The sequence below is a fragment of the Euprymna scolopes genome, chromosome 7 (genome assembly GCF_053919585.1).
Source record: "Euprymna scolopes isolate OS-2025 chromosome 7, ASM5391958v1, whole genome shotgun sequence".
Classification (NCBI taxonomy): Eukaryota; Metazoa; Mollusca; class Cephalopoda; order Sepiida; family Sepiolidae; genus Euprymna; species Euprymna scolopes.
The window spans coordinates 3000980-3027465 of record NC_136488.1 but is presented as its reverse complement, the minus strand read 5'-3'; the positions used below and the strand labels follow the sequence as shown (position 1 = coordinate 3027465).

The window sequence follows — 26486 nt, the reverse complement described above, 5'->3', positions numbered from 1 at the left end:
ATTGTAGCCTTCACTTGAAACCACATCAAAGACCATAACATTTTTTTTTTATTGCATTTTCACCCCAAACAAGGCACATTGCCACTTTGTTGTAAGGGATTACTATCAGGGACATAAGCTACATGGTCTCCCAAAACACATACGTAACTCATTCGTTGACATCTATGCTGATGATACGACAATCTACGGCAACACATCAAAGGCTGTAAATAACAAAGTTCTCATTGATTCTCTCTCCTCTGATCTTGAGCGCGTGGTAAAGTGGGGGAAGACGTGAATGGTTACTTTTCATGCATCTAAAACTAAGCTCCTATACTTACATCATCAACGCTCTGATCCCCATCTGGCATCAATTGAAATGGATGGCTCTTGTCTTGGAGAGGCTCCATGTTTTGACAAGTTTCTGGGTTTGACCTTTACTCTTGATTTGTAATGGAACACGTACATCAAGTCTGTTGCCAAGGTCGCTGGGAAAATGGTGGGATCCTTCTACTGCTCCAGAAGATATCTCCCTACTGATGCAATTTTCTATCTATATAAAAGCCAAGTACGTCCAAGGATGGAGAGCTGCTGCCACATATGGGCACGAGCTGCTAAAAATAGCCTATCCTGCCTTGACAAAGTACAAAAAAGACTTCGTGGCTTAGTGGGGGATGCGCTTTTCTCTACCCTGCAACCTCTCTCCCACAGAAGAGACGTTGCGAGCCTGTCTTTGTTTTATCATTATTTCCATGGTAAGTGCTCGTCTGAGCTCCAACCTCTGGTTCCTTCTCGCCAATCTTTCACGATAAACACCCGTCTAGCTGAAACCACTGTCAATAATTTCCCCCACTCTTTATCTGTGCTTAAATCAAAACGTAGATTCCATGAACAAAGCTTCTTTCTTAGAAGTGCACACCTGTGGAACTCTCTTCCGTTTGCCTGTTTCCCACCTGACAACAACTTGGATGTCTTCAAGTCCAACATAAACAAATTCCTGATGAACCGCCCCTTAAGTAAGACACTTTATCAAATCTCCAATACTAACGATTACTACGATACTATCCCATTGATTACTGTACACGCAATAAATCCCCGAGTGGCTTCCGGGTCTTGATAAATGGTAACCCCCATGTAAAAAAAAAGCTTTGTTTAGCTGTACCTTCGAGTGTTGAATTGTCCGGATTTGCATTTTGCAGGTGCTGGCAATGGTCCTGTTGTCATAACTTGGGTCGGTAGAGAGCATGAGTTGTGCAGCGACACATCTTCGATATCGTTCGTCGAACATTGTGCCACTTTCAGGCATGATAGAAGGGGCCTATCGCTCTTCGGATTCGTACATAACTGGCCAACTAATAGATGGTCTGCAAAAAAGTTTAAAAAAAACGGTTTTCATCGAATGGAAATGGCAACAATATTATCGTTCCTCTTTGTAGTTAATTGGTAACAGCTTTCCAGAAGAAGGTGGACGAGTCAAAATTTTTTAGTTGAACATGTTATTTATGCAATAAAGATATGCAATCAAACATTGCCGTCAATATGGTGTAAAACAGTAATATACTCAGATAAGCTTTCACTAGCGGACATATCCAATATGAACGGGATTAAATAATAAACAACTACGCTCTAGTGACCCCACACCTAAACCCCGTATTACCATTGATATACTTATTTAATTCTAGTTATTTGAGTAATTAAAACAGTAAAGTCAGACGCAACGTACACATACCCTAATATTAAACATAATTTTCGAGAAATACCATGATGGTAATAATTTTGTGATAGATTTTACAATAATAGCGAATGGGGTGTTGGGAATTGTATAGGTCATTAAGTGTTAAAATATGTGTATAGACTTACGCAATAGACTGTATACAACATTTCCAAGCAATCTTAGATAAAAGAAACCCCGCCTAAATAAACAAATAAAAAGATTCTTTTTAAATAAAAAAATGTTTGATAAAACCTACTCTTCGCTTAAACAAATTAGCAAAAACAACCTCTTAAACCAGACGAGATTTTTTTAGTGGCTGAAAAATAAATAAATAAAAAGTAAAACGATGTGTTATCCTGTTTTGGAAACCCTCAATAAAGAAACTATTTTTTTATTTACTTTTTTTACGGTATTGATGACCGAAAGTACTCAATTCTATTTACAGAAGAGAATTGATTTGGGTTTTTTTTTTACGTCTTGGAAATCCACATTTTGTTCACGTGCAGAAATGCCACTATTTTTCTGGATTCAAAGAAAAATCTTTTCGGTTGCGCTTTGCCCATAACTTTTTTTTTTAATTTTTATATTTCATAATATTTTATTGGCGTGCCATGATCTCATGATGCACTAAGCATTGATTGCGTGAGGGGTAATTATGCGATAGTAACTGTAAAAAGAAATCAATAAATATCTAAAGCTAAACCCCCTTCCAAGCACACCCGGCGTTTCTTAGGATTAAATTAGAACCGTGTATAACATTTTTGTACAATTTTTAAAAATTATAAATGAATTACATAAATGCTTTATTTTCTGTTTTTGATATTTAATGCTGGCGTAGATCCCATGATATTTGTGCCCTCTTTGATCAAAATGAAATATACTTATTCAGGTAATCTGGGTTGTGAAGTTTCAGAAAATACAGAGCCCGGCAGAAATATCTCTCACATTTTGACATGCGATCTTTCCTGTCACGTTCGTGCAATTTCTCAACAATCATTAATTTATATAGATGGAACAGCATATCAGTGTGTAGAATTCTCCTGACTGTTTGTATCAGACAATCCCAAGGCCAAATCATGTTTGCGAGCTGAGCGTATAGGAGACTGAGTAAGAGAAAGTCTCACAACTCAAATACTGACATCTGAACGCTTAGAGGCCGTCCAGGTGGCTTTCCTTTCAGTGGCGAAATTGTAGTTTTGAAATTTTCAACCCATATCTATGTTGATATTCTATCTGGAACAGCATCATGCCGCCCTAACTTGTTGAGAACTCGGAAATCTCTCTGTGTTGCAGTTACAGATTCACCATTCTTCAAAAACATTTCTACAGTAAAATCACGATGTGCACCAGTCCAAACCATTATTTGACGAGGGTAGCTGAAAGAAGTGGCAAGTTATTGGCTAAATAAAAATATCATTGGCACTTGCATGAGTTCATTAGCAGCATATAGTCGAAAGTTTAAAATGTGGAAGGTATTTCTGTTGTACTCTGCATATGGTTTTGGTATCCAATCTTCATGTTCAAGTTATAAGTAAAATGAAATTAATTTGCCCAGCGCAGAAACGAACACTTGCATCGGTTATAAGCAATATAAAGAAATATGCTGTTTAAGAATACACATCGTTATGGGGCCGTATCTTTATATATCAGTTAGAAATACAATGAAATATAGCTGAATGAACGCCATTTGATATGAAAAGTTCGTGGACAGAAACAAAAAAGTAGATATGACCAACAAATGTATATAGTTTACATAATTATATTGTAAAGGTTATTTCAGTATCATCCCAACGTTTCAACCTAACGATCTCTTCGGAGCCAAATGGTTTTCTATAACATAGCAATTACTGATTCGTAAACGTAAAAGCGTGCGACGATCTCTGCTGTATGACATTTCTATGCAACAATAAAATTACTTCAATTAAAAGCAACAGTTCAAGCGTTTTCATTATTTATCTTAATTGAATTTCTTTCTATTAATGAAATGTTGTTTTACTTCCTAAAAATGCGAATACATTTTGGTGGAGCTCAACTATATTCCAATGCTAACATTCTCGAATTAACCTGATTAAATCTCGTGTCAGCTTCGTCTACGTTGTTTGTTTAGTTGTTTGTTTTCAATTTGTTCTCTAAACATTCGAACTATCCAATAGAAATTCAGATTTGTAATTGATGTATACTTTCTGGCAACGTAATTGTGTGCGCATGAATGGCTGCATTTGGGTTCGCATTTATATGCATTTTAATGACGTCAAACTCTAACGCAATGAACATTGGTAACTTTTATACGTGGCGATCCAAAATAATGCCACCCATCGAGTCTGTAATAATAATATGCAAATTAGGAAGTGTGTGAGAGAGGGGAAAAAGGGGAGAAAAATACACCACGTTCTCGGAGCAGAAGAAAAGTGCTACGTCGAAAAAATGGGCATGTAAAGCGAGCATGACAAATGGCTGGCTGTAGCCGGCATGAGGTCGGAGAAAAAAGTATACACTGGGAAAGAGACGTGGTGTTGAGACAATTATAACGGTAATAAAAAAAACTTTTGTTAAAGAAGAAAAATGCCGACCCGGATTTTTATTTATTTTCCCCCTTTGTTTGCTTGTAATTGCTCGTTACAAGTGTACAGAAGTCCTAGATTTATCATCGTGAATGACACTTTGAAGATCGTTTCATTAATACGAGGTCTGATCCCGAATTGACTTCACACACACCGGAGAGATTTATTTCTGTGTAATTATCTCAAAACATATTTAAACCATATGCACGCTATGTTTGAACAGAAGGACATCGTAGCAAAAATAAGAACAGGGCTAATCGAAGGATGTGTTGGTTTTCACAAATATATTTTCTTGCATCCAGGTTTGGCCATATCCATGTATCCTTTTCAAATATATGCGACACTTGGTTCCATTTTTTTCCACTAATTCATAACTAATAACATTTGAACTCCATAAATTCCTTCAACATTTACAGAATTCTTGTGCGTATTTTCTATTTTGAATTTTATGTCATTTACTTTTGAAAACACAAATTCCTTTTATTTATTTTGTTGTTCTATATAAACAATTCGTATTACCCGTGTAATATGATTTACAGTTTCTCATAAAGAAAAAGTTCTGTTTTTTTTTTAATTTCCTTTTTCGGGATTTAAATTTACGTTTTTCTCGTTTTCTATCATTTTATGTAATAGATCGTCGCTATTGATATCGTAACAAATATATTTGGCGGTGGGAATATAATTCCTGTAAATAACTTTAATCTTAATTCTTTGATTTTTTCCGTGATTTTTTTTTTTTTATTCTGAGTTTTCATCCATGATTTTCCCAATGTTTGCCATCTAACGTTTTTTGGTGTTTTTTCGCTTTTACCATGTTTTTCTGTGTTCTTTCATTATGTTCTTTCACTTGGTTTTCTTTCACGGTGTTTGTTTTTGTCTCTTTGATTTTGTCTTCGTGTTTTCCCCTGTATTATTTATCCGTTTCCTTTGAAAGAGGTCTTTAAGTACATTATTTAAAATACAGATTCTTTGAAAAAATGTACATTCGTTGCGTTGTTTTGGGTATAAATTATATACTACAAATTTTCAAACAAATATGTGTGTTAATACTAAATTATGAGAATATATGGCAATTAAGCTATGCATAATATTCCGCGTTTTATCATCGTAGGGAAACGTATATTCAATTAAATTTAAATAATAAATTAAAAAAAAATATATTCAATCAAATTTAAATAATAAATTTAAATAGAAAACTTAAAATAATCCTCTCACTATAAACAATAACTAATACACCGCTATTTAATAAAGTCGATTTTCCTTAATGTAATATGCAAATGACGTCACTTCTTAAATCTTATATTTTTTAATAATCATAGTTTACATATAGGAATGTATGATATGATAAAGTAATAGATGTTTGTATATATTAATCAACTTGTGAACAAACAAACAGACAGGAATACAGCTTTATATATATAATATATATATATGTGTGTGTGTGTGTATTCTCATTCCTTTAGTGAATCCTCTTTGTTTTTTGTTTTTTTTCTACTTGTCAGAAAACCTTAACATCAACTTATGAAGTAGTTGGCCATCTTTTCGTATTCAGGTATTAGAAAGGAACTCATTCATTAATGACAGGTTTAACCTTGAGGATAGCAAGTAGTTCAACAGTTCACTGTTTCTTTTGGCTTGTCCAATTGGAACGGAGCCATGTCCTCAAGTTTGCAGCACGGATTTCACTTTTAAGTCATTTAAGAGGTTATGACCTGCCATTTTATTTATTTCTATCCTTTTTATTTTTTTTGCTGCCACATTATGAAAGACTAACAGAAACCTGGTGTTTTCCTGGAACAAGAAAATTTGTCGTTTCTCAATTTTTTCAGATGAGAATTGATTATTCGTATTTGGATTCATAGAAGTCCTAAGTAATTCGCAATTGTATTTTTCGATCGATCACACTGAGGAGTGAACCTTCAGCCTTCAGGAGAATATCATGTTTACAACTGATTTTTGCCAGCAATCTCACCACTGCATCATGTGTTCTTGCGAGCCTCTATCTGGTCGGAATAAGAGTATGCTACATTCGTGTAGTAAATAAAGAGTTCCGTTAGAAATTCCATCTAAATTCCCGAGTTCTTCAAGATACGCCTTTAGAATGTGGGAGGTTACATCGGCCGAAACGGTGTGATAATCACACTAAAAATGCAAACAGTAGTTCGATGAATCCAAATGATGCCAAGAAAATTGGTATTCATCGTATATGTATTGTGTTGTCTCCCTTGGTTTTCACACGTTTGTCTTAAAAAATAAAAAAGGATGAAGCTCTAGAGTCTAATTTTGAACAAATAAATTAGAAAGTGAAGAAAGCTATCAAAAAAGTGCTTGTGATCGATTATGTTTATAATTATTGATTTGCTGTTAGAATTAGTTGTACTCATCCATACATCCCAAGACTCGATTCTCAAGTTGTTGGTTGTGCAAGAAAATAGAATGCCTTCAAAATAACTGTTTATCCTAACATTGTTGCTTGCACCGCTGTAGTCAAACAAGGTCGGTCCAAGAAAATTGCGGCCAATGCTTGTGTAACTCTTGCTTCAATACAATCCATTCATACAGACATCTCTACGGAGAATCTAATCTCTCTATAGACTGAAAGGATACTTCACATATATTTGCAGAAAAACTCTATTTATCTTAATTGTGTTCTGCTGCAGTTTCATTCTGAATTAGCTGTTGATGATATTTGTTGAAGAAAGTTGTTTTTTTAACGAAATATACTTTTTAATTAACTTCAATGTTACCAAACAAATGATTTGAACACAGAATATTTTTAATAGCGCAGTAGTTATGAATCCTGGCTATGAGCACAATCTACGACAGCAATCATTCTTTACATAAGCATTATCTACTAGCAAAGAGTGCTCAATTCATTAACCTTATATATATATATATATATATATATATATATATATACTTCCGAATAGATTTATCCAAAAATCAGATGGTATGGAAACCTGTAATTATAAGATTTACAAAATATTACTGGTCTATTCTACTGGCAATATTCTATGTTTATTCCATCTAAATAGGAATTGCTAAGGACAGTTACCGCACAATTTGGAACCAAACATTTATATCCATTTCTTCAATTTCCCCTGCTATGTGATTTCTATTTAATCAATTTTGGATTATGATTTTCCATGTCTAACTGACTTTAGCAAATAGGGTGAATACTGTTATATCTATTTGCTAATATTTTCTCCTCTGAAGAGATGGTAGGCATCGATACCATATATGATAAGGAGATAAAAAGTATTCTTTGTCTTACTTGGAATAATAAAAGATCCTTGATTTAAATAAAGTTTTTTTTTATTTCATTGAATCACTATAATTTGCTGTGTATATATATATATATATATATATATATATATATATATATATATATATATATATATATATATAATCTCACAATTTAGTAATTTATATTTTATGATGTGAAAAATATTACAGCCAATAATATTTTGTAAGATCTATAATCACTGGATTTGCATACCAGTAGGTTTATTGCATTGCACTATTCTGAAATATATATACTGATATATGTACTATGCATGATATATTATTTATGTATAAGCATATACTTGTATATACATACAGAACTTTCGTTCCCTATGAACTCGGAAACGGTTAGGTCATTTTTTTCATTTCACACAAAGGTATTTGGTGTGTCTGGGAATGTTGTTACGTAGGTTTTGTATCGGAATGTCTGTAGAAAGTATCGATAATAAAAAAGTCTGATTTTGAAGCAAATAAACAGTTTTATGCAACCTAAAATCACACTTGTATTCATCACAGCACAAGCAGAAGGGCTCAGCGTATAAAACCAGCAGTTCCTTGATAAAATAATAGCATTTGCAATGAATGTTTGTTTAGGGTACAGTTTAATCATGATACTTGACTTTTGCATTTTGAACTTTAATTCGAACCATTATATGAAAATGATTTTATAAATCCAACATTAGGTTCTCTACAGTGCAATCTACGCCGTTTTATAGACTGTTATTGACAGAAGGCATTGGAATTTTTTCCTGGTGGACCGTAGTGGGTTCCCAACTAAAGCAGGCTATCCATCGATTGAATGAATAATGGGTAATTTCACCGATTTCGATGAAAAGTGTGTTGTGTATTATACGTTGATCTCCCTACTGGTATATATATATATATATATATATATATATATATATATATATATATATATATATATATATATATATATATAATGTGTGTGTGCATTCAAAAAGACGATCTATCACAGTCATAATAACTTTATTATTTATTTCGTTTGCATTAAATTGGGGGGACGTCGCAAAGATTGAATATCCGGGTCAAACAACGCATTCTAACAAAACTTTACCATGCAAATCATTTGCAATCGGATGTTTGGAAAAATATCTATGGTTCTTCAATCACTAAGAACCAACTTTTTGTATTTCTATTTCCAATGCTGCCTCATTCTTCCTTCTAATTAAGACGCACTCATTTTATCATATTAGGAGATTTTTTTTTCTCTGTATAAAAAGAAAATCCTCTTAACGTTAATTTTTATTCACCTCGCAATAATCTCCAGTCCGTCATATTGTGTTCTCTCAATTTTAATTCTAACCTCGAATTAACTCTGATGAATAAGGTTCTGAACAGGTTAGTTTACCTTTTCCATCGTTTGTACTTTAAATTCATTATTAAAAAATAAATAAATCAACACCGTCTGTATATGGCCACGAACAGTTCTTATATAGGACGAAAACTCATCTTTGCTCATGATTGAATGAAAAACTGTCATTCTGCAAATTTTCTATTTTTATTTTTTATGTTTTATAATGTATTTTTTTTTTAATTTTGGAAGTGGCGCCAAGGTATCATTCCACACTCATTGACTAAACTCCTTTTAGTCTGTAAATAAAATGAGAATTCCAAAATGTTCTTGTATTAAATTCATAGATTTTAACATCTTCAACTCAATTCGTTTGAAAGTGTCGCTGTACTTCTTTTTTTTTTGCAAGGTGTTAACCACATATCAAGGCCCGGAAGCCACTCGAAGATAAGGGTTATTGCGTGGACAGTACGTTTGTGTTGAGATTTGATAAAGTGTCTTACTTCAGGGGACGGTTCTTCAGGAATTTGTTTATGTTGGACTTGAAGACATCCAGGTTGTAGTTAGATGGGAAACAGGCAAACGGAACAAAGTTCCACAGGCGTGCACTTCTGCTTCAAGCCCTAAATCCTCTTTGACTATTTTTTTTTTTTAATATTCACTTTTATTTCAATAATTTGTTATTATAACAAAAAGTAAAAATCACATTTTCTTTCATGGATATCCGACACGAATTGTGACTTCGCAATATTATTGTGTCCTTTTTCATCAAAATGAAATATACTCATCCAAGTTCACTAGGAAATATAGTTTCAGAATTTACATGGTAATGAAGATATATATATATATATATATATATATATATATATATTTATATGTAAACAAATAAGGGGTACTGTAATTTGTATAATAATGATACCCATCCCTGTCCAAGATATTATAAAGTTATTTGAATGTTTTTGTTTTCTGCCTTTGTTAACTTGACGTATAGACAATTATTATCTTCTTCAATTAAAGTTATCCCATCTGCTGATTTTATTTGTAGATAAACATTTAAAAATGTTCCATATCGTTTGTGTCGAATCAAGTGTGTTTTAATGATTTCTAGCGTAATACGTAAATATATTGCGAATATGAAGACAAAAACTACAAATATTTATGTCGAAGCACATATATTGTCATTTGAAACATGTTGAGTGTCGTATGTATGTTAGGATGGGAGGAAAACGGTACCAGCTGAATATTTCTATTCACAAGAATTATTCTGCGGGAACTTTGTAGTATAATATGTAAATATTAAACACTAAATACGAATAAAAGAAAATTAGTCAAAAACAAAGTCTGATTTGTCAGCTTAACTGTTGTTTGAATTGGACTTTGAAAATTGTACACAATAATCTTAGATTTTAAATATGCGATGACGTTCACAAAGTAGTGTTATCTATTTTTGTTCCGCTTTAATAGATCCGGAGGGGTTGCAAATTGTTTTGTTATGATGACTGTACTTATGTTATGTTGTTGTATCATAAAGGGGATCGTGTGTGATCGTCTAATCAGAGTTAATGTCGTGTGATCGTCTAGCTGTTCTTTCTATTACATATGTTCATATGCTTTTAAGTGTGAATGTGCGTGACATGTCATGTATTTTCAGACATATCTTCTGCGTCGTCGATGTTGGTCCATCTGGAACATCTCGTGCCTTGGGGGGGAAACGGTACCTGTTTTGAACGAAGTCAGAGGTTTGGACGAAGGTTCATTCACTCCAACACGATGAATTTGTTTTATAGTTTTTATTTCACTTTCCAGATGTCTCGTAGAAGATGGAAAGTGAATCTTTGGTTTGCGTCGTACTCTTGGTCTCATTTCTACACACGTCAGCGTCCCCCCACCAAGTGAAGGGGAGGAGACGTCTAAAGCCGTCCGTCGCCTTCTACGTCCAAACCAAATATCCACGATTCAGCTAACCTGATCACGTGACTCACACACAATCCGATCAGCTGATCCTGATCTCCGGTCAACGTGTCTCAATATAATTTACACCCCTCTCTCTCTCTCTCTCTCTCTCTCTCTCTCTCTCTCTCTCTCTCTCTCTCTTTTGATCCATTCTCTAACACTTATGAATTTATGACCTGATAGTTTCATCTTTCTATTGGTATTTTTATTGAACCTAATAATCTACAGTCACTCACTATTCTACTATTCTAATGACCAGTTTTCCTTGTTGTGAGCCATTTCAGATGAATTCCTTGCATTCGTGCCCCACGATATACATATCCCCGATAAACCCGCTGAGCAACAAAATCACACCCCTTCACTGTTGAGGTCCCAAAATGCCAGAAAGCTTTCTACTCTAATAGCTTCTTCTATAGAACGTTCAGACTTTGGAATTCCTTTCCTGCTACTTCCCAAGTTGTACTGATATGCAGATGCTGAAATGCCACGTAAACCAACATCTTCATCTTTCTTAGGCAAGGTCACAATTAGTAGCTCCTTACGTCCAAGTGGTGATATACCTTGTTTGGGGAAAACGAAAGATTTATCCCGCTCTTCATCATTTTCGACGTTTAAGATTTATTGAAAACCTGTCTAGACGAATATATAAAAATAGGTCAAGCAAAGAATTATTCTGCGAAATCCGTCCATGTTTCGTAAGCTTAGAGCATTCCGCGTTCTGACCAGGGTTTCACATATTTGACTTTTGGCTGATTGTTAAATTTCAAAACGAAACTAAACGAGAGAATGTAGAATGGCCGGAGATGATTCTCTTTGTGATTTCGTATTTATTTTGATCTTTGATCTGTGTTAGTAAACTGTACCCGTTATTTGCATATCACATCAAAATCTTTGTTTAGTTGGATCAATAACATTTTAAGCGGTTTCTTTACAACCGTCGTTTTTCTTTTTTAAACAAAATAAATTTTTAAAAATGTATATTTTCATGCTTACCCGTCGGAATAAAAACGAAAATTTTAAACTAAAATAAGAATTTTAACTTCTTGACGAAAATATTGTCACGAAGAATGTTTCGGATATTAAGATGGAAACAAAACATCGAAGAGACTCCGTGTTCTTACAACTTTCAATCTATCATACCTTATATGGGGAAGGTTTTGTAACGGTTAAACACTTCTATGCAATTTCTGTGGGCATATATTTTGTAGAAATTGATAAATATGCGACGTATTAAGTTATCAATACTGTTGTATGAATTGGATGTGATTACTAATAATGGCTGGTGTAAGATAAGATAAGGATTGAGGCAAAAATGTTAAATGAAATCATGGTCTTTCCTGGTCCTCAATAATGATTCTTACTTTATGGATCAAAATCGTACTTCGAAATGGATGTTTCTTGAACGAAATCAGATCGTTTTTACCCAGGGGAAATTAAAACTTGCCGGAAGACATGGAATGAAAGTCGGAATTCCTTGCCTTTATACACTTACAGTGTTACGACGAGATATTTGCCATAAAACAAGCATAATCAAAACAAAAAAGCTAATTACTATTGATTTATACGGAAAATTTTCGCTGCGTTTTCACATAAAATAATTCCATTTTCGCGAACAAAGACTTCTAACGACATGAAAACATGTAAAAGTTATCCCATAAATTTTCTAATTACTTTTTATCGAATATTGAAAATTAATATCTTTTATATATGATGACGTGTAAGTGGTCTCATATATCTCATCATACAACATAATCACGTTGAGACACCAGTTCCCGTCAGATCACCGAAGTTAAGCAACGTTGAGCCCAGTCAGTTAGGTGGGTTACCATTTGGGAATTCCAGGTGTTGAATGAGCTCTCCGCTTATCTTGGTATTGTTTCCAGGCATTCTTAAGCCTCTCCTTGCCACTGGACCCAAGTATTGCCGATTCAGGAGAGCTGTAGTTGAGGATTGTGCAACCCTTGCCTCACAATTACACGCGCAGCTATCCTTAAAGTGATGTCAACTGTCTCTTGAGACTAAACGGAGACCTTTCATATCATCACAGATTATGAAATTGAGCATGACTTGTTTTAATACTATTATCAAAGGAATGAACCTCCAATACTTAAACTATGGCTAAAGTAAAGTTTTTTTTTATTTTTAGATAATCGCATAATTTAGTTTCTATTTAGGTAAAGTTAGGTTTTTATTTTCTATTTTCGATGAAGCCAGATTGTGCATACTCATTACGATTTTCTAAGTTTGGTTCATAAAAAATTGGAAGTTTATTTTATTTATTTTTTTGTTCTGTACTCATGCATCTTTTGATCCGGATTTCCGTGACAATTGCGCATGCTCGATCGATAACTGACGAAAACCGCCGGAAAAAGCCACACGCTGATCACGGGCTCAACCGGCAAAAAAGCTCGTCGATTTTTTAAAAATTTATTTATCTGATTTAAGTATTTAAGTAATGAATGGGTGAAGGTATTTTTATTTTTTAATTTTCAAATCTTTTGGCTAAGCGTTTGATAAGCCAATGAAAATTGGAATCTGGAAATAGAAGCAGACGACTTTCGAAAAAGATTGGAGAAATCCATCCAGACGCCTGAAGAATCATTAAGTTATTGCCTAGAGAGAAATCTAATTGCCTCGGAGTAATATCCTGTTCTCTAATAGGTCCCCTCCCAACGAAGAAAAGACAAAAACAAAAAGTCTATCAACTCTATTCAGAAAATAAAACAAAAAAGTGTTGCATCAACAAAACAATTTTATTGAAATTTTTCTTAAAAAAAAACAAATATATAAAAACTAAATCTACAAAAATATTCAAAATTTTGTTGAAAACATTGTAAAAATAACTTACCAAATGTAAAAAGTATAAACTTTTTTAAAAACACTTCAGTTTTAAAAATTTAATATAATTATTTATTACATTAAGGTAAAAAAAAAAATTTGTTATATTTTGTTCATTCTTTTAATAAATCTTTAGTGATTGAGTATATTTATGGAGTGACTCCGGTTTCCGATTGGTTGATAGCAAAACGTGGTTCCATCTGATTGGTTAGTTTTTATTAAATCTGTTTATAAATATAACACTTCAATTTTTTGTAATCATACTCCTATAATTATGCAAATAATATTGCAACCGGAAGTAATACCTGATTTGATGCTATCATACACGAAGTTCAATAATATGGTAATGCTTGAGAGGACGATGTAATAACAGAACAGATACTACACTACCTGCCAGTTGAATTAAGAATTAAAAGACCGCACATGAGTCTTGGCCTTGATAAGTGGTGATGCCTTTGTAAAAAAATATTATAATAAGCTAAACTTAGTATTAAATGTATTTGGTAATAGTATAGTTTCGGCTTCAGATGAAGAAATAATCGAGCGTTAAAAGCTAGCACAATAATACTTGGCCAAAAGGATTTTATTTAAATTATAAAATGTGCTGATTGCATTTGAAATGACTTTTTGGATTTCATTTACAATGAATATGAATACGGAAATTTTGTCATGAGTATAGATCGTGAATTCCACTGTTTCTGGGATATATTTTTGTTTCATATTCTCCAATCTATAAAAAAAACGTCGATATTATTGTATTTTATAGATATAAATATATAAATAACCATGCCATCACGCAAATGTAACCAAGTTAAACTGCGAGATGAAATCATTTCAATTTTTTATTAGAAGGGACAAAACTAATAGCAAGTCTGACAAACCTCTCCGTCTAAATTAATTGGAATCGAAATCCTTTATACTCTCTCCATAATGAGACGTTTTCTTTTTTCGTTTTTTTTCTTATTTTTTGTCTTTCTTTCACGAATTAAAACGGTCTTTTATATGAATATATGAACATTGTCGAAGCATAATTTTCTTCCGACATTTTGTGTATACACGTATAATATAAAGTAGTTGAAAAAGCATAAAAACGCAACGCAAAGCGATTAATAAATCCCGTTTTTTAAACACTAATCTAATAAGACTTTTCTGCAGAATCGTTTCTTTCTCTCTCGACAAATGTTGGTCGTAATTAGTTTTAATGAAGCTGAGAACTGCGTGGACCATCTTAACCAATTATCTTTCCACTTCGTTTTACTGCCTACAGAAAATGAACCGCAGGAATCCGCATGTCTTCCTCGCAGAATGCTCTCTCTCTCTCTCTCTCTCTCTCTCTCTCTCTCTCTCTCTCTCTCTCTCTCTCTCTCTCTCTCGTTACCCCCCTGCTCACCATTTGCCAAATTCGTCGCCCGAGAGAATAAATATTTTCATACGCATATGTGGGTCAGACTTCATCTCTAATCTGTCCTTCTTCCAGCAGATTTGCGTAGTTGAAATGAACAGAAAAAGAAAAGATGGTCACCCGGTTCAGTGTGTGATATTTTCTAGGCACCTCGAAATAGAACTAAGAATGGCTAATTTCTTGAACTATAAATGGAATTGTCACATCACTACAAAAGCTCACTCGACGTTGATTGAACATTATTGAAGACTACTATGTAGCACTGCAACTAGCTCTGAATAGCAACTAACAGGGTTATTTTATTGGCGTTGCCCGGTGGGAGAATATAATTTTATTTTTACTCCCATTTTTCTCTAATGCAATATCTCGCCACTTTGACGGAAGGGGCTACTATTCGGGACTATGCCATTGAAAGATTAACAAGATAAGATGCTGGTTTATCTTACATTTAAACTTCTGCATATCAGTCCTGTCAGGGAAGCAAGTAGCAGGAAGGGAATTCCAAAGTCTAGCTGCTTGAGGGAAAAAAACTATTAGAGTAGATGGCTTTCTAACATTTAGGGATCTCAACAGTGAATAATAAGTTAACTGAAAACACTAAATATCAGAGTAGCAATTCAGAAAATAATTTAGGTGATTAAAATAAAATTCGCCATATTTTTTGCTATAAATCTTAGTGGACATTTTAGCGCCAATACAGTTGTTATTTGGGTAGATATGTGCTTTTTCTTTATACTAAAAAGCGACCGGTTGTCTAAATCTGCCTTGCTTGTGAAACCATGAAATCGGCAGGCTCTGTTGGGTCATTCCTCGATTATTAAGATCGAAGTCAAATATTTTACACTAGAACCTAGTAGGTGATGCACATTGTTCTTCCCTGCAGTTTCTTTCCCACAGAAGAAACGTTGCGAGCCTTTCTCTACTCCATCGTTATTTTCCTGGAAAGTGCTCGTCTGAGCTCCAATCTATGGTCCCCGCTTGCCAAATTTTTACAAAACACTTGACTATCTACAACAACTATTAAGTTTCCTTCACTCTCTATCTGTACCTTAATCTAAATGCAAACTCCATGAACAGAGTTTCTTTCCTAGAACTGCCCGGATGTAGAACACTGTTGCATTAGATTGTTTCCCGACCGATTACAATATGGTAGTATTCAAGTCAAATGTAAACAAGTTCTTATTGAGTCGTCCACTTAAATAATCAAATTCTACCCAATCTACACCATTAACGATTACTAAACTACCACCTTACATTCATTAATCCTTATTCTTAAGGGGACTTCGGGCCTGGATAATGGTGACTTTTTCGTAAAAAATGTTTTATTAAAACATTTTGTCTAAACTATTATGCTTTTTTTTTACTGCTAGTTTTTGGATGATTTTATTTACACGGAATATTCTTTAGAATATTTGGTACCGATGTATTTTTTAATCAAGGTAAACTATTGTTATTGTTGTAAAATACTTGTAAAATATTTTATAATGAAAATATTGCTTTAATGACGTAACTAATGCAGAGTATTTTTCGGTAAATTGTTTTTATTTGGCGTAAGAATAAATTATTCCAGACTGTGTTAATATTGTTTCATTAGAACAGGATTTTTCACAAATAATGAGTAGGTTTTACATAATTAGATTGTAGAAATGATTTGATAGTTGAGTTTTCATAAATAGAAATGAAAGAAATCAATGTTTTCTTGTGTTTGAAAACACGTGTTCAATGTTATATATTGAAACGTATATAATACGAACTATCCTCTTGTAGATTGAAGCAAGTCTTATTTTGTTGAGTGGAATTTTTCACAAAATTTTTCTCTGTAAATGATGTAATATCTTTTTTGTAAATAGGAAATAAGAACGAAACAGTGTGGTACGAATTAATGCTTTTTTTAGTTTCTTCATGGAAAAAATACGTTAGTTGTAAACGTCAAAAATGTGTTAATAAAGATATCGAGATGTGCAGACATAATCGCATGTTCGTTAAAGAATTTTACAGAATATGTTAGCAACGAAAATTTAAAATGACTGAAAAATATTCCTTTAATCCGCAGCGATCGTTATTTAGATTCATGAGTTATTGTATTATGTAAACAATAATAAGTAGAATGAATTAAATAATTAAGCTGTAATAAGAAAAATAAATGGTGAAAGAAAATTAAATACATTTATAATTTATGGAAATGAGGACGTAATCGTCGATTTCAGTGGCGACAGATATAAGTGGCAAGGCGCGATCCAGACGCCCATGCATAGCTACCAACCTATCGTTAACAAAAGTGCATTTAAAATGGTGGTGACTATGGAGAATAATATATTTATGAAAAGAAAATGGCGTTCGTGTTAATGGTACTGCACTTGTACTTTTTAAAGTGTTCTTTATTTCTTGAAATGAACATATTTTGAAGGTTTTTAAATTAAGTAACGTACAAAACAAACGTTTTGAAGCACAAAATATCTAATATAAAATTCAATCGTTTTGCTTATGCGTTGAAACTGTGTATCCGGTTTACCTTTACAAGTTCCGGTTTCAATAGAAACACAGATTTACGAGATCATCTTATTTTTTTATTTTAAAATAGATTTATACATTTCATTTTTTACACTCCTAAAATCGGAAATGATTTAGTAAAAAATTGCTTTGCGTTACAAATAAAAAATAGTTCCGCTTAAGTGTTTTTTTTTCATTTAAAATAATAAAATACACAAATAATGTTTTCACTAGCGGGACCTGTGGAAATTCCACAGCAGCGTTTTTCATATGTAATAAATTCTTGGATATGGTACTAATTATGTCAATAATTTTTCATCATTTGTAACTCACCATTTCGCACACTTTACTAAAATAATAACCTTGATATATTGTATAGGCTGATTGTTTCATTACAAACACATCAATTAACTCACATTTCATCATTTTTCATTCTTGAATATGTTACTAATTTCGACAATATTTGAAAAAATATTTTTAAGCAACATTATCGCCCAAACTTACTAAAATAAGAACTTTCATATATATTTGCTGGGCTGAACCTCCATTTCATCATTATTCACAATTCTTGGATATGTTACTAATTTCGACAATCATTTTTCATAATTTGTATCCACATTATCTCCCTCCTCCTTAATAAAATAATAACTTTGATATATTGTCTGGGCTTATTATTACATTACAAACACACTAATGCATGAAATCACATTTCATCATTTTTCTTAATTCTTGGATATGTTACTTATTTCGACAATCATTTTTCATAATTTTAACCCATATTTTCGCACCTCCCCCTTTACTAAATAATAATTTGATTTATTGTCTAGGCTGATTATTTATTTCAAACACACATATCAATTGACTCACATTTCATCATTTTTTATAATTCTTGGATATGTTACTAATTTCGACAATAATTTTTTATCATTTAAACCGACGCCATTACCTCTCCCCCTTACTAAAATAATAACTTTGATATATTGTCTGGTCTGTTTATTTCATGTCAAACACATTATTGCATTAAGTCACATATCATTTTTCATAATTCTTGGATATGTTACTAATTTCGACAATCATTTTTCATAATTAAAAGCATCCTTATCGCCTTCGCTTACTAACATAATAACTTTGATATATTGTCGGGACTGGTTATTTTATTATAAACACACCAATAAATAAATACGCTTTTCATCATTTTTCATAATTCTTGGATATGTTACTAAATTCGACCATAATTTTTTGTAATTAAAACTATCCTTATCGCCCTCTCTTACTAAAATAATAACTTTGATATATTGTCTGGGCTGATTATTTCATTACAAACACAGCAATCAATCAACTAACATTTCATCATTTTTCGTAATTCTTTGATATGTTACAAATTTCGACAATAATTTTTATAATTTTAGCCCTCCTTATTGCCTTTCCCCTTAAATAATAATATTGATGGATTGTCTGGACTGATTACTTTATTATAAACACACCGATCAGTTAACTCACATTTCACCATTTTTCGTTAGTCTTGGATATCTTACTAATTTCAACAATATTTTTTTTAATGTAAACTATCCTCATCGCCCTCTCTTTCTAAAACATAATTTTGATATATTGTCTGGGCCTATTATTTCATAAAAAGCACAACTATTTATTAATTTACATTTCATAATTTTTCATAATTCTAAGATATGTTACTAATTTCGACAATCACTTTTTATATTTTTTCTCACATTAATAACCCCATACTACTAAAATAATAACTTTGATATATTGGTTGGTCTGATTATTTCATTGCAAACACATTATTGCATTAAATCACATATCATGTTTCATAATTCTTGGATATGTTACTAATTTCGACAATCATTTTTCATAATTAAAACCATCCTTATCGCCTTCGCTTACTAACATAATAACTTTGATATATTGTCGGGACTGATTATTTTATTATAAACACACGAATCCATGAACTCGCTTTTCATCATTTTTCATAATTCTTGGATATGTTACTGATTTCGACAATCATTTCTCATAAATTTAACACACCTTATAGTCTTTTCCTTACTAAAATAATAACTTTGATATATTTCTTGGACTGCTTATTTCATTAGACACATCAATCAAATAACTCGCATTTCATCATTTTTCATAATTCTTGGATATGTTACTAATTTCGGCAATCATTTTTTATAATTAAAAACCCACATTATCCCCCTCTCCTACTAATATAAGAACTTTGATACATTATTTGGGCTTATTATTTCATTAAAAACACACCAATCAAATAACTCACATTTCATCATTTTTCATAATTCTTGGGTATGTTACTAATTTCGACAATAGGTTTCATAACTTAAACCCACTATGTCACTCCCCCTCACTTAAATAATAACTGTGATACATTGTCTGGGATAATTATTTAATTACAAACACATCAATCAATTCCGGGTATTCTCATAGTATATATGTTCCATCTATCTTCTCCAATCCCGGGTGACGCTGCATATTCTGCTAGTATATATCTTTCAACTATCTAGTTCGATCCTGGGCGACGCTGGGTATTCTGCTACTATGTTTTCCACTTATCTCATTCAATACTGGGCGACGCTTTCTGCTAGTATGTATTTACGTTTATCACGTTCAATCCCGGGTCTGACTTCATGTCCGTCACCCCATTGTTAAAAAATATACATGAAATAAAGTAATGTTTAAATCATAAACTGTTTCAGCAGCTTAACACGGTTTGAGATTAGGCAACGATTGCTTCAACATGAACTTCCGAGTGTAGTATCAGTCCCAGAATTCCAGTGACTTAAATCCCCCCTTTTTTTGGTCTTGGTTAATGGAGGAGAAATCCTTCATTACTGATACAATTTTTATTTTTGTTATTGATCAGAGTACTCCTTTTGGAGAGCTGGTTTCCCAAAAAAATTTTAACCGACCTCGTGTCCAACTCCGTCTTTGTGGGAAGACAAGTAAACAAAACAAAAAAATAATAATCAGAAGGGACATTTCCAGTGCATTTTATAATTAACCAGAAGGACATTTCCAGGGCATTTTGTAATTAAACCAGAAATTACTTTTCTCAGTTACTTTGGTAATATTAAAACTTTGTTACATTAAACGTAGTACCTATTCACAATGCCTCCCTACGGGGAATATTTAGACACCAGGGACGTTTTTAACCTGAAGAAAAATTGCCTTAGTCGCAAAGGATTTTTCCTCCACTAAGAGAAAAGAAATTGAAATGTAGCATCTGAAGAACAGATACTACACTTTGATTAATAAATAGATTAGATTTTAAAAATTCATATTTACTCGCATCCCAACAAGGATTGTGCCATTACAGGCGTTAATTTTTCTTCCCGTTTAAAATATGCAAATAAAAACAAAACTGCAAATGGCTTTTGCTTTTTTTACATTGGCATTTTACGAATTTTATTTGCATTTTTTATTGCACGTTTGAATCGTTTTCAAACAAAAAAATAACTCCTAATAACATAACTTTTTTTAAAACGGAAGAAAATCGAAACCAATGTACGGTTTTAGCGTCCCAAATTTTAAAACGCTTTTGATTGTATTTGCATTGCAAGTTGGAATCGTTTTCAAAGGAAAAAACAAAATAAATATTTCTTGATCAATTTACATATATTTTTTAAATATTTTCTTTACCCAATTTGTACGCAATTAAAACTAGAACTTGATAAAAAAAAAACTGTTCGTTTTTCGAGTCCCAAATTGTTTATTTACAATTATTCTATTTGTATTTTTATTGCAAATTCGAATCGTTTTCAAACAAAACAAAACAAAGGAAATACTGTTTAATGTATAAAAAAACTACTTAATCAATTTACATATTTAAAAAAAAAAAATAGTGGTATTTTACGACTTACCCCAGCGTAGTTTACCTCTTAATAACGAATCAAAATCTATATTTTTTGCTATTACGTTAAAACGGCTTTTAAAGATAATATAAAAGAAGGATTTTTTTAATAATACAAAAATAAACATTTTAGCGTAAGGAATCACTTTTCTATATAAATTTAACGTAAAATGAATATCTACTTCTTGGCCACGTAACGGTAAACGAGACATGTAATCGTTAGTAATTTTTCAAATTTGGTGGCGGGATGGTGGGTCATAAGTTCCAAACATTTTAAAAATACGTAGAAACACTTCAAAACGCTTTTTTGTGTTGGGGGGAACTTTTCATTTTTTTAAAGATTTTCTTTAAAAAGGTCTCGCCGTGAAATATTACGTAATCAATTAATTATAATTTCCTGAAATTTTAAGGCTGTTGATGCACAAAAAAAAATAGGGTGAACCTGTACAAAGCACACTCCTCCTTGTACTTTTTTCTTTTTGTCTTTTTTTTTCAATTTTTTTCAACGGATTACATTCCTTTTATATAAATGACTTTTTCATTCAATATAATGCCAATGATGTTAAGACATGTTCAATGTATTCCGTATTGTTTCCATTGGTCGCCATGTTTGTTTTCCCGCACATTCAATTTTTGCGCGTTTATACAATAATGCTGTGTACTGACTTGCAAGTTATGCACTAATTCTGTATACTCACTATTTTATAGTTAGCTATAACATAAACTGATCCAACGCGTCACAGGTAATCTTGTGCTTTATACATTTTCATACAAAAACGAAACCACATTTTAACAGTACTTAATGGATTTAATGAAATTAAAAGCAAAGATAAAAGTTCAAACATAAGTTTGTATTTCCTTAATAACAAATGCCATTTTTCTTATAGATGTGTCAGAATTAGACATGGATATTCGATTTTATTAATATCGCAAAATAATGTCCGGGCAAAAGAAAAAGTGAAGTTAAAATCCTGTATCTATTTTATGAAACGTTTGACGAATATCAAAATAAATCCAAACGTTTTTATTGAACTGATGGTCATAATTACAAAGAACACTTATTAAAACACACGTCATGAAAATTAAATTATTTTTAAGAGTAAAAATACTAAAAGACAAAAGGGTTTCACAAACCAGAAACGAATCTACAATCTTCAAGTTATATTTGTCTCAGAATAAATATAGCACTAGTGATCGGTCGAGTGGTTTACGATGCCGTTAACCCCCAAACAAACAAAATATATTCGTTATGACGAAAAACTGTTTTCTTTTTATAAGAAATTTCTAAAATGTTCGCGCATATCTTGTAAAGAAAGTTTTAATGATTTTACACTAAGAAAATATTTCTAATTTATGTGAACTACCAAGATTTTAACCTTAGATCATCAACGCTCTGATCCCCATCTGGCATCAGTTTAAATAAATAGCTTTTGTCTTGGGGGAGGCTCTATGTTTTAACAAGCTTCTTGTTCTGACCTTTTTGGCCTGATCGGAGATGAAACACATATCAAATCCGTTGCCGAGGCTGCTGAAAAAATGGTGGGATCGTTCTACCGCTCCAGTAGCTATCTCACTGATTACGCAATTCTCTACTTGTATAAGAGTCAAGTACGTTCAAGGATGGAGTAATGTTACCACATCTGAGCAGGAGCAGCGAGAAGCACATTATCCCGCTATGACAGAGTTCAAAATAGACTTCGTAGCCTAGTGAGAGATTCTAGTTTCTTTTCTCTGCAACCTCTTTCCGACAGAAGAGACGTTGCGAGCCTGTCTCTTATTTATCATTATTTACATGGCAAGTGCTCGTCTGAGCTCCAATCTATGGCCCCTCTTGCCTTACTTTCACGAAAAACACTCGTCTAGCGTAAACCACTATCAATAATTTCCCTCACGCTTTATCTGTGCCTAACCCCAAACCTAGATTCCATGAACAAAATTTCTTTCTTACAACTGAAAGCCTGTGGAACTCTGTTATGCTTTCCAACTGACTGCAATATGGTCATCTTCAAGTCCAAGATAAACAAGTTCTTGATGAGCCGTCCCTTTAAGTAACCCAATTTACCAAATTTCCACTACTAACGATTACTACGCTATTGTCCCATTCACTATCGTACATGCATTAACCCTTATCCTCGAGTGGCCTCCGAGCCTTGATAAGTGGGACTCCTTTATAAAAAAAGGTAAAAAAAAAAAAACTTATTTGATAACTAGCAGAATTAGCGTTGACCGTGACTGATAGATTGCCAGAAACCAGTCGTTCCCAATCAAAAGATAAACGTGTACACCGGATTTCCTTTGAACAAGATTTGCTTGTGAAAAACGGATTTATTTTAGTTGGTTTAATTAAAATGTTAGATAAGCATATATATGCGTGTGTATATGTGTTTGTATATGTGTATGCTCACGTATGTATCTATAAATAATATCAAAGGAAATGTGTGAGTTCCTTATTTCTATGAAATTTCAAACCTAGGTAATTTATGTGCCTGGCAGTGTTCCTAGATATGTTTTGCATTGGAATATCTTCAATAAGTATAGATAATTGATAATCGCAATAATTTGAGGACAGAAGGAACAGGCAATTTTTACCGAAGTTAACACCTTACACAGCCTAACATCACAAGTTCATTTGATTTGTTTTATTACAACACACAGACAGAATGGTTCGTCATATAAAATCAACAGTAGGTTTTTGATATGACAGAAACGCGCTCGAAATGAATGTTTCTGTTTAAAGCACAATTGAACCAAGATACTTCACTTTTTCATTTTAATTAAGTTCAAGCCATTATTACTGCACAAGCAGTAAGGCTAGTCACATAAAATCAATAGTACGTTCTCTGATATGATAGGGGCGCGCTCGAAATGGATGCTTCTGTTTAGAGCACAATTGAACCATGCTATTTTAAATTTTAATTCAAACCATTATATATAAAATAATTTTATAAAATCAACACATGTTCTCTGCAGTACAATGTAGACTACGATATATTGTGGACAAAGAGACTGCAAAGAGGCATGTGAAGCTTTCCCCTGGTGCACCGCGATGGGTCCTCAACTAGAGCAGGCAATCAATCGATTTGATTGATAAATGGGCGATTTCACCGATTTCAGTGACAATAAAAATTTGGAAATATGATCATCATTAAATCCCGAATAATGGCGGGTCTCCTTGCTAGTCGGTACATATTATGTGTATGTCTACGTGCGTATGTGCATACACAAGTGTGTGTGGTTGTGTATGCTTATTATTGCAAGGCATTAAATCTATACAATTAACCACAGAATATGCATTTACATTCCCACGCATATAATTAGTTCATATAGCTTGTTAAATGTCCCCTCTCTCCCTCCGATGCATTATATATATATATATATATATATATATATATATATATATATATATATATATATATATATATATATATATATATATATATATATGCATTCTTTCAATGAATTCTGGGTATTTTCACTGGGTGTAAACTATACACTGCCTTCACGAATTCCATCACGGAACATTAGAGTCAAGATTGTCATTTTTACCAAAGTTGATTTGTAACCAAACAAAGCGGCAGACGTCGGGATGGAGGGAGGGCGTTATAGCGGTCTTCAAATACCGAAGGAATTTCTCGTTCAAATCTCATTTTCAACATAAACCCTTTCTTAATTCTCGTTTGACATTTCTTTTTTTTTCTTTTTTTTTTTCTTTTAGCTTGCAAGTTCTGGATTTTCTTTTGTTCCAGTTCCATATGGTCGTAAAAAACAGTAAACTTTGAAAGGAAATATTATGAGAGCGATTTATCCAACGAAAATGAGTTGGAATGATATTTATTATTTCTGGTCTGTTCTACAGAAACTTTTGAGTTTGTCATTTATGAAAACTAGATGGAAAGATCCAAACCTTTAATTAAGAATTATCCACGATTTATTCTTTATTGATCTTTTAAAAATTTCTACATATAAATCTTAGTCTAGCATAAGGCTAAGAGAAAAGAGAAACCCATTGTATTTTGTAGAAAGCCAGCATTGCCCTGGAGAAATAAGAAATCATTGGAACATTTTATTCATAATATTTTTCTTTTCTTTTTTTTGTTTGTTTTTCATTATTAAGTTCTTATTCATTTTTATCTGCATTTCTGTATTTCAATCGTGTTCTTTTCAAAAATTTGGAATAACTTAAAAATTTATCTCATGTATGTGTATATGTTATATAGAGATCATAGAGTATATATACGTCTTATATATATATATATATATATATATATATTATATCCTATCAGGTGCCCGGAGTTTCCCGGTTGTAAAATACGCTTAAATATGATATTTTAATTCATGTAGATATCGGCTTTATTATTATAAATCCAATTCTTTATTGGTCATTATATTATACCCAATTTATGGTAGAAATTTAAAGGTAAAAAACTTTAATACATGACTTGGATGCCATCAGTTAGTATCGAACCCAAAACATTTAGCCTCTAGCCTTAGTCATTACTGTTTGAGCTATTGTTAGACGGATACGGATTAGTTAAAATAAAAAACTAATTTAACTTATAAACGCATATTTGCACATATGAACAACAGCATTGAAAGTCGACTTACGTCTGCCAAGTTCCATTTTTTTTTTCAATTTATCTCCATTAGCAGTATTTCACCGGATTGCACATACTTAAAACAATGGTCCACAAAAAATGCAATCATTTGACCCGTCTCGCGCCGTTCTGCGGTATTGCGTCTGGGAGAAAGTGCACGTTGAAAAATGGCGACCGATAGACATAGTGAGTTACATTTTTGTGTGCATTTTTACATATGTTTTTTGTACCTCACAGTATTATAAGCAGTTTGATTGTCATCTCATTCAGTTTCTAATTAATGTTTGTATCGCTATTTATATATAAAGTTAGGTTTATGTTTGTATGTGTGTTGTTCACTTAACTAATAAACCAATTATTATTAATTTTGGAATACATAATGGATCAGATGTAAAGGATCTAAAGTTTAATTTCACAAATTAAATATTTTATCATTGAAAATTACCGTAGAATTTAAAATATAAGAAATTATTTGGC

General features: G+C 32.5%; 1 long non-coding RNA gene across 1 annotated transcript in view; it reads left to right on the top strand.

The window, feature by feature from the left end:
* The window catches only part of LOC145279594 (uncharacterized), a 314581-nt gene extending 289325 nt beyond the window's left edge, over positions 1-25256 (top strand). Inside the window, exon 2 of the long non-coding RNA XR_013868405.1 lies at positions 25130-25256. This is a non-coding gene — a long non-coding RNA (uncharacterized LOC145279594). The remainder of the gene's footprint in view (positions 1-25129) is intronic.
* The last annotated feature ends 1230 nt before the right edge of the window (positions 25257-26486 follow it).